The sequence below is a fragment of the Phoenix dactylifera genome, chromosome 3 (genome assembly GCF_051530095.1).
Source record: "Phoenix dactylifera cultivar Ajwa chromosome 3, Ajwa_hap1_PhDact_Kaust_v1.1, whole genome shotgun sequence".
NCBI classification, from domain to species: domain Eukaryota; kingdom Viridiplantae; phylum Streptophyta; class Magnoliopsida; order Arecales; family Arecaceae; genus Phoenix; species Phoenix dactylifera.
The window spans coordinates 9436858-9450739 of NC_143192.1; the positions used below are offsets into that span (position 1 = coordinate 9436858).

Here is a 13882-nt window from a genome sequence, read left to right on the forward strand (position 1 = left end):
TCTGTTAATCCTATAGTTTTAATGGTTTACGATTTGATTTTGATGATAACAAACAAATGAATTTAGTTCATTATTGTGATTATAGCAAATGAATGAAAATTAGGAATTGAGATTTTTTTTGAAGGCTGATGCTGGAATTTTGAACGTGTGTTAGTATTTTTGGCATAACTTTTTATTGAAATAATATTAATGCAATTCTTGTTGATTTGGAAAGAAGACTTATTTATCTAAAACTTTTATATTCAATATATTTTCAAATTTGAACGTTAGCCATGAGTAATAGGGTATGCAATCTATCTATCCAAGCTATAATCCATACTTTTGCTGTAACTTTTCAACCAAATGTCCTTTTGAAATGATTCTTACTCGGTTAAAAAGATAACTTAAAGGGATACAACTTTTATATTCAATATATTTTCAAATTTAAACGTTAGCTATGAGTAATAGGGTCTGCAATCTATTTATCCATAGTTATAATTCAGGCTAATATATGTTTACTCTTTTAGCTGTAACTTTTCAACCAAATATCCTTTTGAGATGATTCTTGTCAGGTTGGAAAGATAACTTAAAAGACTATAACTTTGTCTCTAGCCACTAAGTCGAATTCAGCCTTTGAATTATCAAGAAGGTGCTACAAAGTAGGAAACCAAATTGGACCCGAATCTGCCTACATTAAATATGTTGAAAAAAGGTTTCCAAAACTTCAAATTGTTTCAAACAGAAAAATGGCTTCTCAAGCCTATAAAAGAACATTCATACCTTATATTGCAGAAAGAAGGATGGAAAAAAATCAAGAGAGTATTGTGCTTGCAAGTAAAAAGTCTTCTTTGTGGAGAAATTGAGTATAGTACTTTCATTCTTATTATTTTGTTTAAGTATTGTAAGAGAATTGTTGAGCTCTTGTTGGCTTGAGTGATAGAAAGTGATTGCTTGGAAGGATCGTACTCTAAATAAATAAGAGAGTGTTTGAGAAAATATATCAACCAAGGGTTAGCTCGGATGTCACCAAGTGTAAAAGTTGCTTGCACCAGGAAGACAAGCATTTTATAAAGCTTTGGATAAGCATAGTGGATTAAATCTCGGAAAGAAATTTTGGAGAGTAGATGTAGGCTCACAAGAAGACCAAACCACTATAAATTATCGCGTAATACTTTTCTTCCCTTCACTCTTTACTTTTCCATTCTTAGTTGTATATTTGTGATTATTACTTGATGGGGCCCCACAAGTTGTTAATTCGCCGCTGGGGAATTCACACAAAAAGGAACGAGGAATTCTCAACGAAAAAAGTGCTCATTAAATTTAAAAACTTGAGGGGATTTGATTTTATTGCCGCAAAATTTTATAAAATTCAATTCACCTCTCCTCTTGGTTTTGCCACTTCGGGCCAGCAGTTTTTTTTTCTCTCTAATGGGATCACCTATCCAAACTCCCTTCTTTTTCTTCTTTTGTTTCTTCTTCCTTTTCAAAAGGCTTGCAACCCCCTCCTTTCCCTCTAACTAGCCGCCATCAGCCTCTATTTATAGGCTTGGTGCGGCAATTTACGATGTAAGGCCTGCAACTGTCATAATATAAATGAATTCTATCCTCTTAAGTAGGTTAATTTGCAGGTCATGTAGGTTATATGGTTTGAGATAGCAGTGATATAATCGTTATAGTGGCCATTATAATGGTTATGCTCCTCCATGTTACATTTTTGGCTAAATAATCTAGGAAATAAGAATGATTGTTATTTTTTCATTACCATCCACTATTTCCTATTATAACACAAATAACGACTATTATTTTTCACCCTTTGGCATGAAAAATGGCTATTATCTATCCTCTCCATTAAAGGGCAATTCAAAGCAAGCTTGCAGGCGATTCATATCCAGTTTGCCCACAGCCACATGCCGGTCACAGTAGAAGGCATCTATTTTCTGGCAGCATAGATAGCATGTGTTGCATAATCATCTAATTTTGAGCCCTCTTCATCGTTTGAAAAAGTAACTTTTTTATTTTCTAAAACATTCTCAAAAGGAGCTGATTTTTTTAGGGAATAATTAGCTAACACGGTGCATATTAGATATTTGCTTTTTTATTTGAAGGTACTCAGTTGCGGAATTAAAATCAAAATTAGAGGTGGATCATGTTTAGCTTTTTTTGAAAACCCATTTTGTAGAAAGAAATGCTAGAAAAAGCTTATCCCCAAAAAAATTATTATTCCAGATTTGGAGAGATTTGAAAAAGGAAAAGAAAAGTTCCACAAATCTGCCCCCTCTCCCCCCCATCTATTAGCAAGATTTTTTAAAAAAATGGCAAAAAAAAAGATCTTATTGTTGATCTAGCCGAGAGAGGAACATGCTCACCTTGGAGACTAAGTGAACACCTCGATTGGATCGATGTGTCTAGATGCGGAGCAAAGCTGTGGCAGCCGGGTCTAGATGCGGAGCTGTGGCAGCCGACTTCTTACTATTTTTTGCATATTTTCGATAATATCCAGAGGGTTGCTATTGGTTGTGGCAGCCGTCCACATCCCAAAAAGGGCTAGAAAAGAAAAATTGTCAGGGGGTTGCTGCCTATCGTTGCAGCCTTCCACATCCTGGGAGAGAGTAGGGAAAAAAAGAAAGATGGAGGTAGGGAACAGAGAAAATAGAGAGTTCTCTAAACTGTCGAATTTGAAAGGAAGAAGAAAGAAAAGAAAAAAAAAGGAGGGAATAGGAGAAGGAGAAGTGTGTTTTTTTTTTTTTGTTGATGTTGGAAAGAAGAAAAAAAAGAAGAAGGAAGAGAAAGAGAGGAGGAAGAAGAAACCAAAAGAAAAAGAAGAGGAGTCAAAAAAATTTCTTTTTTTTTTGTCATAAATGAGGATCGAAAAAAATGTCCTATTTTTTCTTGCGGTATGAAATTTTGGAATAAAAAGGATCTGTGGACAAGAGGAAGAAAGTAAAAGAGGAGAAGCATGGGAAAAAATTATGTTTTTGTCGGAAAGATGAAGAAAAAAAAGGAAGGAGAAGGGCAGGAGGAAGAGGAAGAAGGAAAAGAAGAGGAGGGCTAAAAAGAATTATGTTTCTTTCCCTAGTGTCATTTTGAAAAAAAAATAATTTCTTGTTGTGGTATGAAATTCTAAAAAAAAAGATGAAATCAGAGGATAGGAGGAAGGAGGAGAAGGAGGAGGAGAATGGAAAAAAAAATTCATTATGAAACTTGGAGAAAAAAAAGGGATGAGATCCGGGGATATAAAATTTTAGAAAAAAAAATGAGATGCGGGGAGAAGAGGAGGAAAGAAAAGGAGGAGGAGGAGAAGAAAAGAGAAGAGAAAGAAGAAAAGTCGGGAAGAAGCAAGAAGAAGAAAGAAAAGAAGATAGGGATGAGATTCAGGGATATGCAATTTCAAAAAAAAATGAAATGCGAGAAGAAGAGGAAAAAAATGAAGGAGGAGGAGAAGAAAAGATGAGGAGAAGAAGAGCACAAAAGAAGTAAGAAGAAGAAAAAAAAGAAAATGGAGAAGAATAGAAGAAGCACGTGTGAACACAGGAGCATTGTCGCCACCTTCTCGGCTGCCGACAGCTGGATCCAAGTCGATTCGGTGGAGAAGAGATGCAGTGGAGAAGTGGTTTTAAGAGGCAGTTGAGAAATAGAGGAGGAAGGAGGCGGTGATGAAAAAAAAGTATTTAGAGAGGAAAAGAGATAGGTGAAGTGGGTGGGTACTGCCCATTAATGGGCCATGCGGATGAAAAAAAATAGTTATTTGTCTTTATGTTTTTTCTATTTTTACAGGATAGTTTCTTGTGAGATCTTCACATTTTTGCAGCGCCTGCATGCAAAAAGAAAAGATAAGGTGGTATTTCGTTTTACATTAATTATCATTTTCTCTTTTTTTATCAGATTGGGTTCAGACTCCAAAACTAAAGTTCTTGAAAAAAAAATTAAAAATAGGAATAAAAATTGCTATTATTTGCTATTGTATTTTCTACTATTTTTTCAAGATAGTTTGTTGCAAAACCTGCATCACAAATTAGTGTGGTATTTCCTTTTATGTTAATACCAAAACCTACTATTTTTTTATTTTTTATTAGATATTTGCTCCACAGCTAAAGAATAAATGTTAATTTTTCTCCCTTTTGCTATCACGGATTCATACTATTATTTTCTTTAGGTGTACTATTTTTTTATTTATTAGTTATCTATTGTGTTTTTTCATTGATTTTTGATTATATTATCTTTTCTAATTGTAAACATGGCTTTTATTAAAATATCACCAAAATTAATGTTAGATAAAGTTGTTTGTAAGTTAGCCCTTCCTTCTCCTATTTATAGTGTGGAATTAAGAGAGTGCATTTTTGAGATCCTTTGTAGATGCTGTCTTAGGCAAGGAAGTTGAAGTATCAAAGGTAGTCAGAGTTTGGGGATGTTCAAGTATTGGCGAGAGTGGTTCGGATGAAGATGCTGCTTTGCTTGCAATAAAAAAATCAAAAAAAAAATTGGATTCGAAATTGAGGATCTCAATTTTGTTGATAAAGAATACCTTACATATTTGTGTGAGAGAATGTATAATGCTCATGCACAATTTGAGGTGGAGCTCAAACAATCAAGGTGGGATCATCAGGTTCTGCTTGAAAGCAAAAAAGACTAATAGCTGACTTTGGTGAAATAGAAAAAAATTAACAAAGTACAAAAAAAATGTTCCACCCTGATGGAGAATCATCCAACGGAGAAAATTCTGGATGAAGTCTTCGCATCCTACACTGTTATCTTTTTTTTTTCTTATTTTGATATATTATGGTACTATATGTTTGGCTTTGTTTGAATATATATAAATTTATATATCTATTTATGTATGTATATCAAAAAAGATATGTAAAAAAAGACTAATCAACGTACAAAGAATATGATATATGTATATATTTATTTATGTGTACGTGCCGAAAAAAAACTAGATATAATGTAGTATTTAGCCTCTTCTAAGTTTGTGGGTAATACTATTTTTTTTTCTTATTCCTTTCCTTTATGTATAGGTATATGTATACAAGTGTATATACATATACATAGATTTCTATAAACATTTATACATATGCTTGGATAAATATTTATATACAAATACTTGAAAATATATGTGCAAATGTATGCAAGGTTATATACAAATGTATATACTTGCGCACCTTCTATATGTGCATCTTGCATGTGTATGCATATGTATTGGGGAGAAAGAGTAAAACAAAAAAAAAATAACATAAGATACAATCTAGGTATTATGTTTATTCAAAAAATTAATTTTTTAGGGGATCAAATTTACATGCAAAGCTATTTTAAAAATGATCGACGGTAGCTATGGTTGGTGGTATAAAGTATGCTATAATTGCAGAGCTACTATAAAAGTTTATGAAAATAGTTTTTAGTGTAATCAATGTGGCAAAAATGATCAACCTCCCATACCATGGTAAAGACATATTTGTCCTATATTTTCCTTTGTTTGCTTTAAAAATATATATTTATAGTCTAAGATTAGAATAATATTTTCTTCTTAACTTACATATAGGTACAAATTGAACGCTATTGTTGAGGATAAAATCGGTACCACAAATTTTGTCATATTTGGCAAATTGGCTCAACAATTGATTGGTGTGCCAATAGTTAATCTTGCTACCAACAAAAGATATTCAACCTTGGTTATATATTTCATATTATATTTGGTTCACAGAATTTTAATACAAATATAGTTAACTTTAAAGTAACGAAAATTTTCTAACAAGAGGAATTGCAAGTAGACGATCAACATCTAGTTTTCACTGTTGAAGCTTCTTCCTCTCATCCTGTGGACGAAGCTATTGTTTCCACTCTAGAAAAGCGTATTCATGCCGAACTCTTTGAAGATGAAAGTCCCAAGAAAAATCCGTTGGGCGAGTATTGTATCTTTATGACTAATCAATGTTTCATCACTTTCAACTTTTTAAACTTTTATTTCTCTCTTATTTTTTTAAAAAAATATTGGAATTTACTTAATCTTCTTTAGAAAAAGGATGCATACCATGTAACCTATTATACATAGATATATATCATTAACTTATGTTCCCCTCAATTCCTAAATATTCCTTTTTTTCATTTTCCAGACCATCCTGCAAAAAATGAATAAGTGATAGACGACTATCTTAGAATATATGATGATTATATATTCCTTTGCATGAAGGTGGGGTAACTGAAGTATAATCATGAAGCACTGTTGTGCAACGTCATATTCAGCCCTATCTTCTACTAGTTTTAGACATATTTATAGATTTTTTATATTACCTGAGAGCTAAATGTTTCTCTTTAGTTTTCTTGAAATGTATTAAAAACCACTACGTAGCATGGGTATATTGCTAGTTTTCCATTGTTACCCATTGTATAGTCTCTTATAATGCAAATAGCAGTTGTTATTTGTTACACTTTGTTGGGATAAGAAATTTTGAAAAATTTTAATGGGTGCCAACCCTCATATAAAGCCCTTCCACTTGATCCCCTAGGCGATCACGAGCTCTTGGCTCACATATTCCCACATCTCTACTCTCCAAGCCGCTCTTCTAAATCCCTTTTCCATTATCTGAGGTCATCTTATCCACTCTCTCATAATAGTTTCTCCCACCAAACCATCGCCTTCTCCCATCAAATCATCCTAAATTAACCTTCCTACAAATTTTTGGCACCAAACACCTATATCAAACCCTAAATCATGTCTCTTGGCATTATTTAAGAGCGAAATCTATCCCTATCAACCTCCTATATCCCAACACTCCCAAGGCATATGCTTATCCACCACCCAAATGTAATGTCATTATCTACTAATTAGCTCACATGTATCTTTGCATCAAATTATAAAGTTGATTTGCCGACTATTTTAGCTATTTATGATTTATCCATTCGAATAAGTGGTGGTTAATTTATTTTAAGTATGCTTCCACTCGGGGTGTAAACTAAACTTATGGAATAGAAAAAGGATAAATCAATCACCATTTTTAATATTTATCACATTTGTGATGAATTATTTGTAAGTGTTCTTAATATAAATGTGATGCTACTAATATTATTTCTTTGCAAATTTTGAATTGAATTATCATACTTATCCAAAATTTGGGCTCATTTGTGGCCTAGCCAATGTTGTGGATCAGAAATAGATCATTATATTGCCATTTAATACAAAATTTTTAAGAGAAATAATCATGTAGTAGCATTAGTAACTTTGCATTGATAATAAATTCACATGCAGTTAAACATGTCTTAGTTCATATTGTTAATTAGCTGATATGCATCTATTTGATCTATTTCAAGAAAGGCATATTTGTGGCTATTAAAAAAGCTGGTTCCGTCTTTCGCAATATAGGTAGACGGGTAAAAAGGATGAGAAATGGAATCACCAAGTCTTTAGATTCTATTTATGCATAATTGTCATGCAAAATATACTAAAAGACACCTACAATAATTTGCTTTGAGTGAAAATCAGAAAAAAAAAATATCAAAATGGACTACAATTAGTATCTAAGAGTGCGTTAAGTCAAACAACTTTGATCGGGTTTTAACTAACTCAACAAACTAGGCAAGTCAAGACTAACACAACATATGGGTTTTAAACAAATTCCAGTCTCTTACCATCCATCTCTAAAATTTGCGTAGTTGAGCTGATTTGGCCAACTTTCAAGATGGCTCAATAAGTTTCTAAACTTTGTAACATTGCAGGGAAGCTTGTCCTAGCTCGGCTCGACAAAAGATCGGTAAAAAAATTTTATTAGTCAAGCTTGAACGCTTGCAGTCAAGCTTGAGCAACCAAAGTATACATACAGTTGAGCCGGAAGTAGTCTAATACTCTTCTTTATACCCAAGATTACCATATTTAGTGCACATGATCCATGATAATTGCTTTTAAGATGAGTATTTGTAGGACAACAGATCAATAAACTCAGCGGTCAGCACATTAGACTAGTAATCTTTGGGCAGGGGATTGGTAAGTTGACATCCTAGACTACTAAAATTAGGACAAAGGGTTCATAACCTTGATACTTGACTAGCAATGGTGACATGGTTTGGTAAAGTTGATGCATAAAACCAACAGTGTTGTCATCCATGCCTAGTAATTTTGGCACACATGACTAGTATTCATAAGAAAGAAGCATGCATGATAGGCTGACCAAGAGACATAAATACATTAGGTAGTAAAATCTACATCTAAACATCTTTTTCCAAATTTTTTCACCTCCATACTCTTTAACTCTGGTTGGTTCGCAGAGATATAAAAAAAGAGAAAAAAATAGTGCCACTAAAAAAATAAAGATATACCTCATATCTCGTTAAAGTTTCTAAAGGAAAGAGATGAAAAAATATTTTTTTTTATGAGAATAAAATTTTTATATTTTATGATAATAAATGAAAAATCGATGTACTATATGAAAAGTTCCAATTATATTGAAAATTGGAGGTTTTTTTTCCAAAATATATTTAAATTTTTAGATAAGATCCGGTAAAATCTTTTTCTTTATTGAGAGCGTAATAATTATTTTACATAATTTTTTAAAAAATAAATACTTAACAAAAAGTAACTTATTTTGAAATATGCTATTTTTTTAGCTAAACAAATGTGCAAAAATTATTTATTAATTTTTTACAAAAATATTTTAGAAACTAGTTGAGTGCTTAATTAGTATTTGACTCCTTGGTTATTCTAGGATATATTCCTCCACTAAGATACCATTGATTGCTAAAAAAGAAAATGTCCATGACCGCAAGTTTGGGCTGCGGTCAGCTTTGGTGGCTTGCCATGTTACCAGAAATAAAAAGCCTTAAATGCCGATTCCAACCACCCCTGCAGCAGATCGAGCGGCTTCCGGACCGGACTTGCATCAAAATCGACGGCAGATATTCGCCGTACGGATTCACCGGCTCACTCGCCGCATTGATTGCAACATAAACCATCAGTAGTCCTTTGTCCTCATCACCCGCCCACCGTCAATGTCAAGAAACCGGCGAAGCCAAGCACGCAGCCGCCGTGACTCCTCCCAGTTTCTCTTCCTTCTAAGGTCATCAGCAAGAGGCAAATACGAAGAAGAGGGCGGGGACGTTGCTGTCTTTCGTCGGTGAAAAAGCTCCGCATAGTGTTTCTTTCGTAGGTGCGGTTTCTCTCCCTCTCACATCCTCCCCCCACTCTTGTTTGTCTTCTTGTCTGGAAGTATTCCTTCTGGTTTCTATTTGAGCTAGAACATGTTGATGGGTCTGTATTCATCTGGGCTGCAAGCATAAAGAAGAAACTAGGAGGGCTAAGTAGTTGTCGTTTCACGTCTAGCATCAAATTTCCATCTTCTTCATCTTGTGCAGCAGGTGATTTGCAACTTTGCAATGCTTCACAAGCATTATGTAGGGAGTTATAAGTTTGATTTTTTTTTTATATATATGTATAGCTTAATAAGTATTTGAAATTGTGGATATACCGTTGTAGATTTTCTATTTATGTGTATATCCTTATATATATATATATATATATATATTTACATATGCATCCCTGACTCGATAAGGAAGATGTGCAAAAAGAAATAATTTATGCGGGTTTATACATAAATAGTAAAATTTGATAGTATCATACAAAAGAAAATTATTTATAAGGATATACATGCAGATCTAATAGATGTGGCTGAAGTAGAACTAGGATCTAATAGCTCGTCATATATCCTTATTTAGCATCGTGCGAACCCTCTGCTACTTCAATCAATGCTGGGAAAGACATGTAGATCTAAATCATGGACTGTGGCTTATGGTGGAATTTTATTGGAGGACTTATTTCTACTGCCAAAAGCCCGCAGAGTAGATGTAATATAGCCACCGCCTTTATTGGCAGTCATCCTAACTAAGGAGGTCTTTTTGGACTTTGGATCGCTCCAATGGTTGCAGAACTAGAGCCCGACTCGTAGTGTGAGGGCCCAAATTAAGCTCTATATCGGGCTATCTCATCCTGCTGCCAGTGTCACCCAGACTTGCCTGAACGATAACTTTCATGCGAGCCTGGATTTATGTCTCATCATCATTTGGAGCAGGCGCCTCCTCTGACTCCCTGGAGTGAAGGTGGCTCCGTCGCTTGGCTGTCCACCTCCACCTTCTCTTTGACAACCCTCTCCTTAGCTGCTCTGAAATCAGCGAAGAGCTTGTTCATTAACTATCGGTCTTTTTGTCAGTATTTCCATCATATAAATATATTGGGATAACTAACAGTCAGGTGCTGCTTTAACTTGGTTACCACTCTTTCTTTTAACTCTGTGTTGCACTAGTACACCGTCATTTGTATCGTTCCGAGAGCATTTATCTATGATCCCAACTAATATCATACTTTGGATCTTTTTTTCTTTATGGATCCATTCCTCTAGGTTTATCAAGCACGCCAGTTTATTAATTATTTAAAAATAGTAAAATTTTATTATGATTAATAAATATATTTTCTATTTTAGAAAATCTTCTAATTTATCTAATACATAATATTTTTTTATTTTTTTATTATTTATATATATTAATAATTTTTAAATTTAAAATAATTTAAAATATTATAATTCAGAAAATATATTTTTTACTTTAGAAAATATTTTCGAATTATGCAATATGTAGCACTAATTTTTTATTTTTTGTACGGATTATATTTTTTTAATATTTTTAAATTAAAAATAATTTTTAATCATAAAAATTTTAGAAAATTAATTTGAGTTTAGATTTATATACAACCCTACTATGGATGCTATATATATTTTTCTAAGTTTGTGGGCGTGCATTAAAGGCTACTTATTTCATAATTTTATTCAAATTTAGGCCCATATCATATCACTGTGTGCATGATCACACCCAAATTTGAATAAATGAATACCAAATTTAGGTCAAAAGTTGCTTACATGCCCTAAAGAAACTTTTTAGATTTTATTTTATTTTTTAAGTTAAAAAATATTTTTTAATAAAAAATATAGAATTAATAAAAATTAAAGATTTTAGTCTCACTTTGTAAATCATCCATAGATCTACAATATATTATGAAATCATGCCAAAGTTAAAAATTTTGGCGTGATCTCCTCTTATTTTGAATTTTTTTGGTATTTTTCGACGTTGAAGAAAAAGAAAAAGAAATGAGATAGGGGAGAGCCACCTTACCTTGTTTTAGGTTCTTTAATCCTCGAAATTATGGAGTTTTTGGCGAAATAGGGGGGGTTTGAAAACAAAATAGTAGAATGACCTCAAAAGCTTGGGAGGCCTTCTCTATTATTGAAAAAGGGGGGCACACCTGAATTGGTTTAAACTGGTGAATTGACTGATTTGCACTGGTTCCGCTTTGAACCGTCTAGTTCAGAGTGTTGCGGGGGTGTTCTCGAAAAATAGGGCCGAATTGTTCCGATTCTGGCCCGGTTTAGCTCGGTATAGGGGTGAACTGGGTAATTCTGCGATTTGGCAGACTATCCTATTAGCTAATACTCAAAGTCATGACCCGGTTGGGTGAGCATGCTATGAAAATGATCTCATAGGACTTCCATCGAAAGAAGGCTAGCAAGATAACGGTACATACAAAGAATAAGTGTTTGGTTGAAAACAACGTTGGAAGGACTTTTGTGAAATGTTATCTCTTGGTCAAAGCCTTTGCATCATCTCCATCACTATCTAAAACAAAGAGTTGCATCAATAAAGCCCCAAGCATCTCCTATTAATTGGTCCTATCAAGCTTCACATAAACACTGCTAAGAAATTCGTAGAGGCTCTAATGAATTTTTGCAACAAGATGAGCAGAAAGAAACTGAAAATATACTAAGGGGAAACTAGGTCTTGGGAGGAGGAAAAATATATGAGAGAAAAAGGATGAACAAGAGATGGAAAAACCTATAAAAGGAATAAGAATGAAAAAAGGGAGAGAAATGAAGGTTTTTTTGAAGTAAAGAAGGAGTGCAAAGGAAACAAAAAGAAAGATGGATAGGATAAGCAAATGCAGTTGTCTATAGCTTTTGCTGGCTATGCACTGCCAACCTGAAATGGAAGTGAAGAATAGAGACAAAAGGGGAGAAATGGAGGGAAGGGAATGAATTATGGGAGAGCTTGAAGAGAAACTAGAGAAAAATGAAGGGATCCACCTAGAATGTATTAGAGCAACACTGGTCAAAGTTGGACCAGTTTGGGTCAGTTAGTGCACACAAACTACGGGGATGAGATGTTTCTTGAAAGCTAGCAAGAAGAAAAACATGGTGAGAAAGATAAGGAAAGGAAGGGCATGACAAATTTGAACAAATAAACCTTATCCGAGCCCACAAGTTTGGGAGACTATGGAGGACGCTGCAAACAATAAGAATTTTTTAGTACCAGAAGCTGGAGAGACGGTAAACCTTTCAAATAAGGAATTTTCCAAAAGTTAATAAATATCCCAACTTGTCCTTGAAGAATGCATACAACTCTAAGGTTTTGCCTTACATGCTAAGTGAAGGATGATTTTTCTGAAAATCCAGGATCATTTCCCTGTAATGGAAGAAAATCAAGGGAAAATCCTGCAAAACAACGAACAGAGTGTTAGAAACACAGATCTCACCACTAGCAACCCAAGCGTGTTGCCTCCCAAGAGATCCACGCTCACTGCCTCTCCCTGAATTTTTGTGGCTCTTGCAACTTTTGCGTGATTTCTTAGTTCTGATGGCCAACCTTGGCTATTTACGGCCACCACATAAAATCCTAGGCAATGATATGCGTGGAATCCTTAGGGATCTCTATTCTCAGTCATAGGATCACTGAAAAATAATTTTTCACAAAACTCCTTATATTCTTTTAATTCCGAATTTTGGGCGTCTACAAATTGCAAAAATGTCCATCAATACTTTGCAATTGACTTTCGAGAAAAGGAGATTAATTTAGTGAAATTTCTTTTTGCTTACAATTTTGTTTATTTATCCTTCCACCACACCATATTCCACATAAGCCAATAGGATCGAAAAAATATCATTGATTAAATTCCTGGTTCATATAATTCTTAATTCTTATTTTGTAATTCAGTTGGACCCAAAAATTGTTCTAAAACAATTTCACAAATAAACATGTTATTTATAGTAATAATAAAATATAATGAAAACAATTTTTATAAATCTTACTGGCCAGTTTTTCTTTTGGTCCAACCTCATACAGGCATACTGAATATTCTACCTCAAATTGAGGCTGGTGGATTCCTTATTGAGCATCTATACAAATCTATCTGGTGCACTCAAGATCCAACTTTGTTTGTATATTTGATCTTGAGAAGACCATCAACAATTGACTCAGTCAAAGCACAAGAACACACCAAATATATCTGCATAGACTTCTTAGGTCAAAGGGCATATAAACTAATTATGCTGAATACTCTTCTCAACATCAGTGATCACTTTCAGAAGGTACTCATATTTGGATCTCGTTCAATGCATGTACTCTTACAGTGCACCTACTTGTCTGCTTAAGATCTCTACCTCAATGACAGAGCCTATCATTCTATTTATATAGCGGCACAATGAGTGTAGGCCTAAAATATGTAACTCGGCTTAGAACAACATGAGTTAACAAAGAATCGAAAAACCACCACTCCGCGCCTATAATTCATTAATCATTGGTGTGGTCCCTCTACAATGTTACTTAACATATATACCATGTGAACATCTCATGTCACAATAAAATACCCAATAAACAAATAAACATATGTGTGAAAAGGAGACATAAATAATTCAATAATTATTAAAATTGTTTTACAAATTGGTTTCTGAGGGTATATATCTAACGCTAAGTTCATCAGATTTGAGGATGCTTCCATGAGAGCATTCTAGGAGGACATGCAGATGGAAAATCTCTGGCTTATAGTTTAGTCCAACAATATCAGATGAAGATTCTTTGTCAATTATAGACAATGCTCTCCTCAAGC

The 13882-nt window shown here is 33.8% G+C and overlaps 1 protein-coding gene across 4 annotated transcripts in view; it reads left to right on the forward strand.

Annotated features, from left to right (window-relative positions):
• Nucleotides 1-8925: 8925 nt before the first annotated feature.
• LOC120109928 (putative serine/threonine-protein kinase) overlaps nucleotides 8926-13882 on the forward strand; it is a 30285-nt gene continuing 25328 nt past the window's right edge. For 2 of the 4 annotated variants that reach the window (XR_015976114.2, XM_039123723.3), the window contains exon 1: nucleotides 8935-9107. The gene's annotated coding sequence lies outside the window, so the exon portion shown is untranslated. Of the gene's footprint in view, nucleotides 9108-9186; nucleotides 9316-13882 lie in introns of those variants that run through there. The other 2 variants (XM_039123722.3, XM_088717699.2) reach the window with 2 other exon arrangements.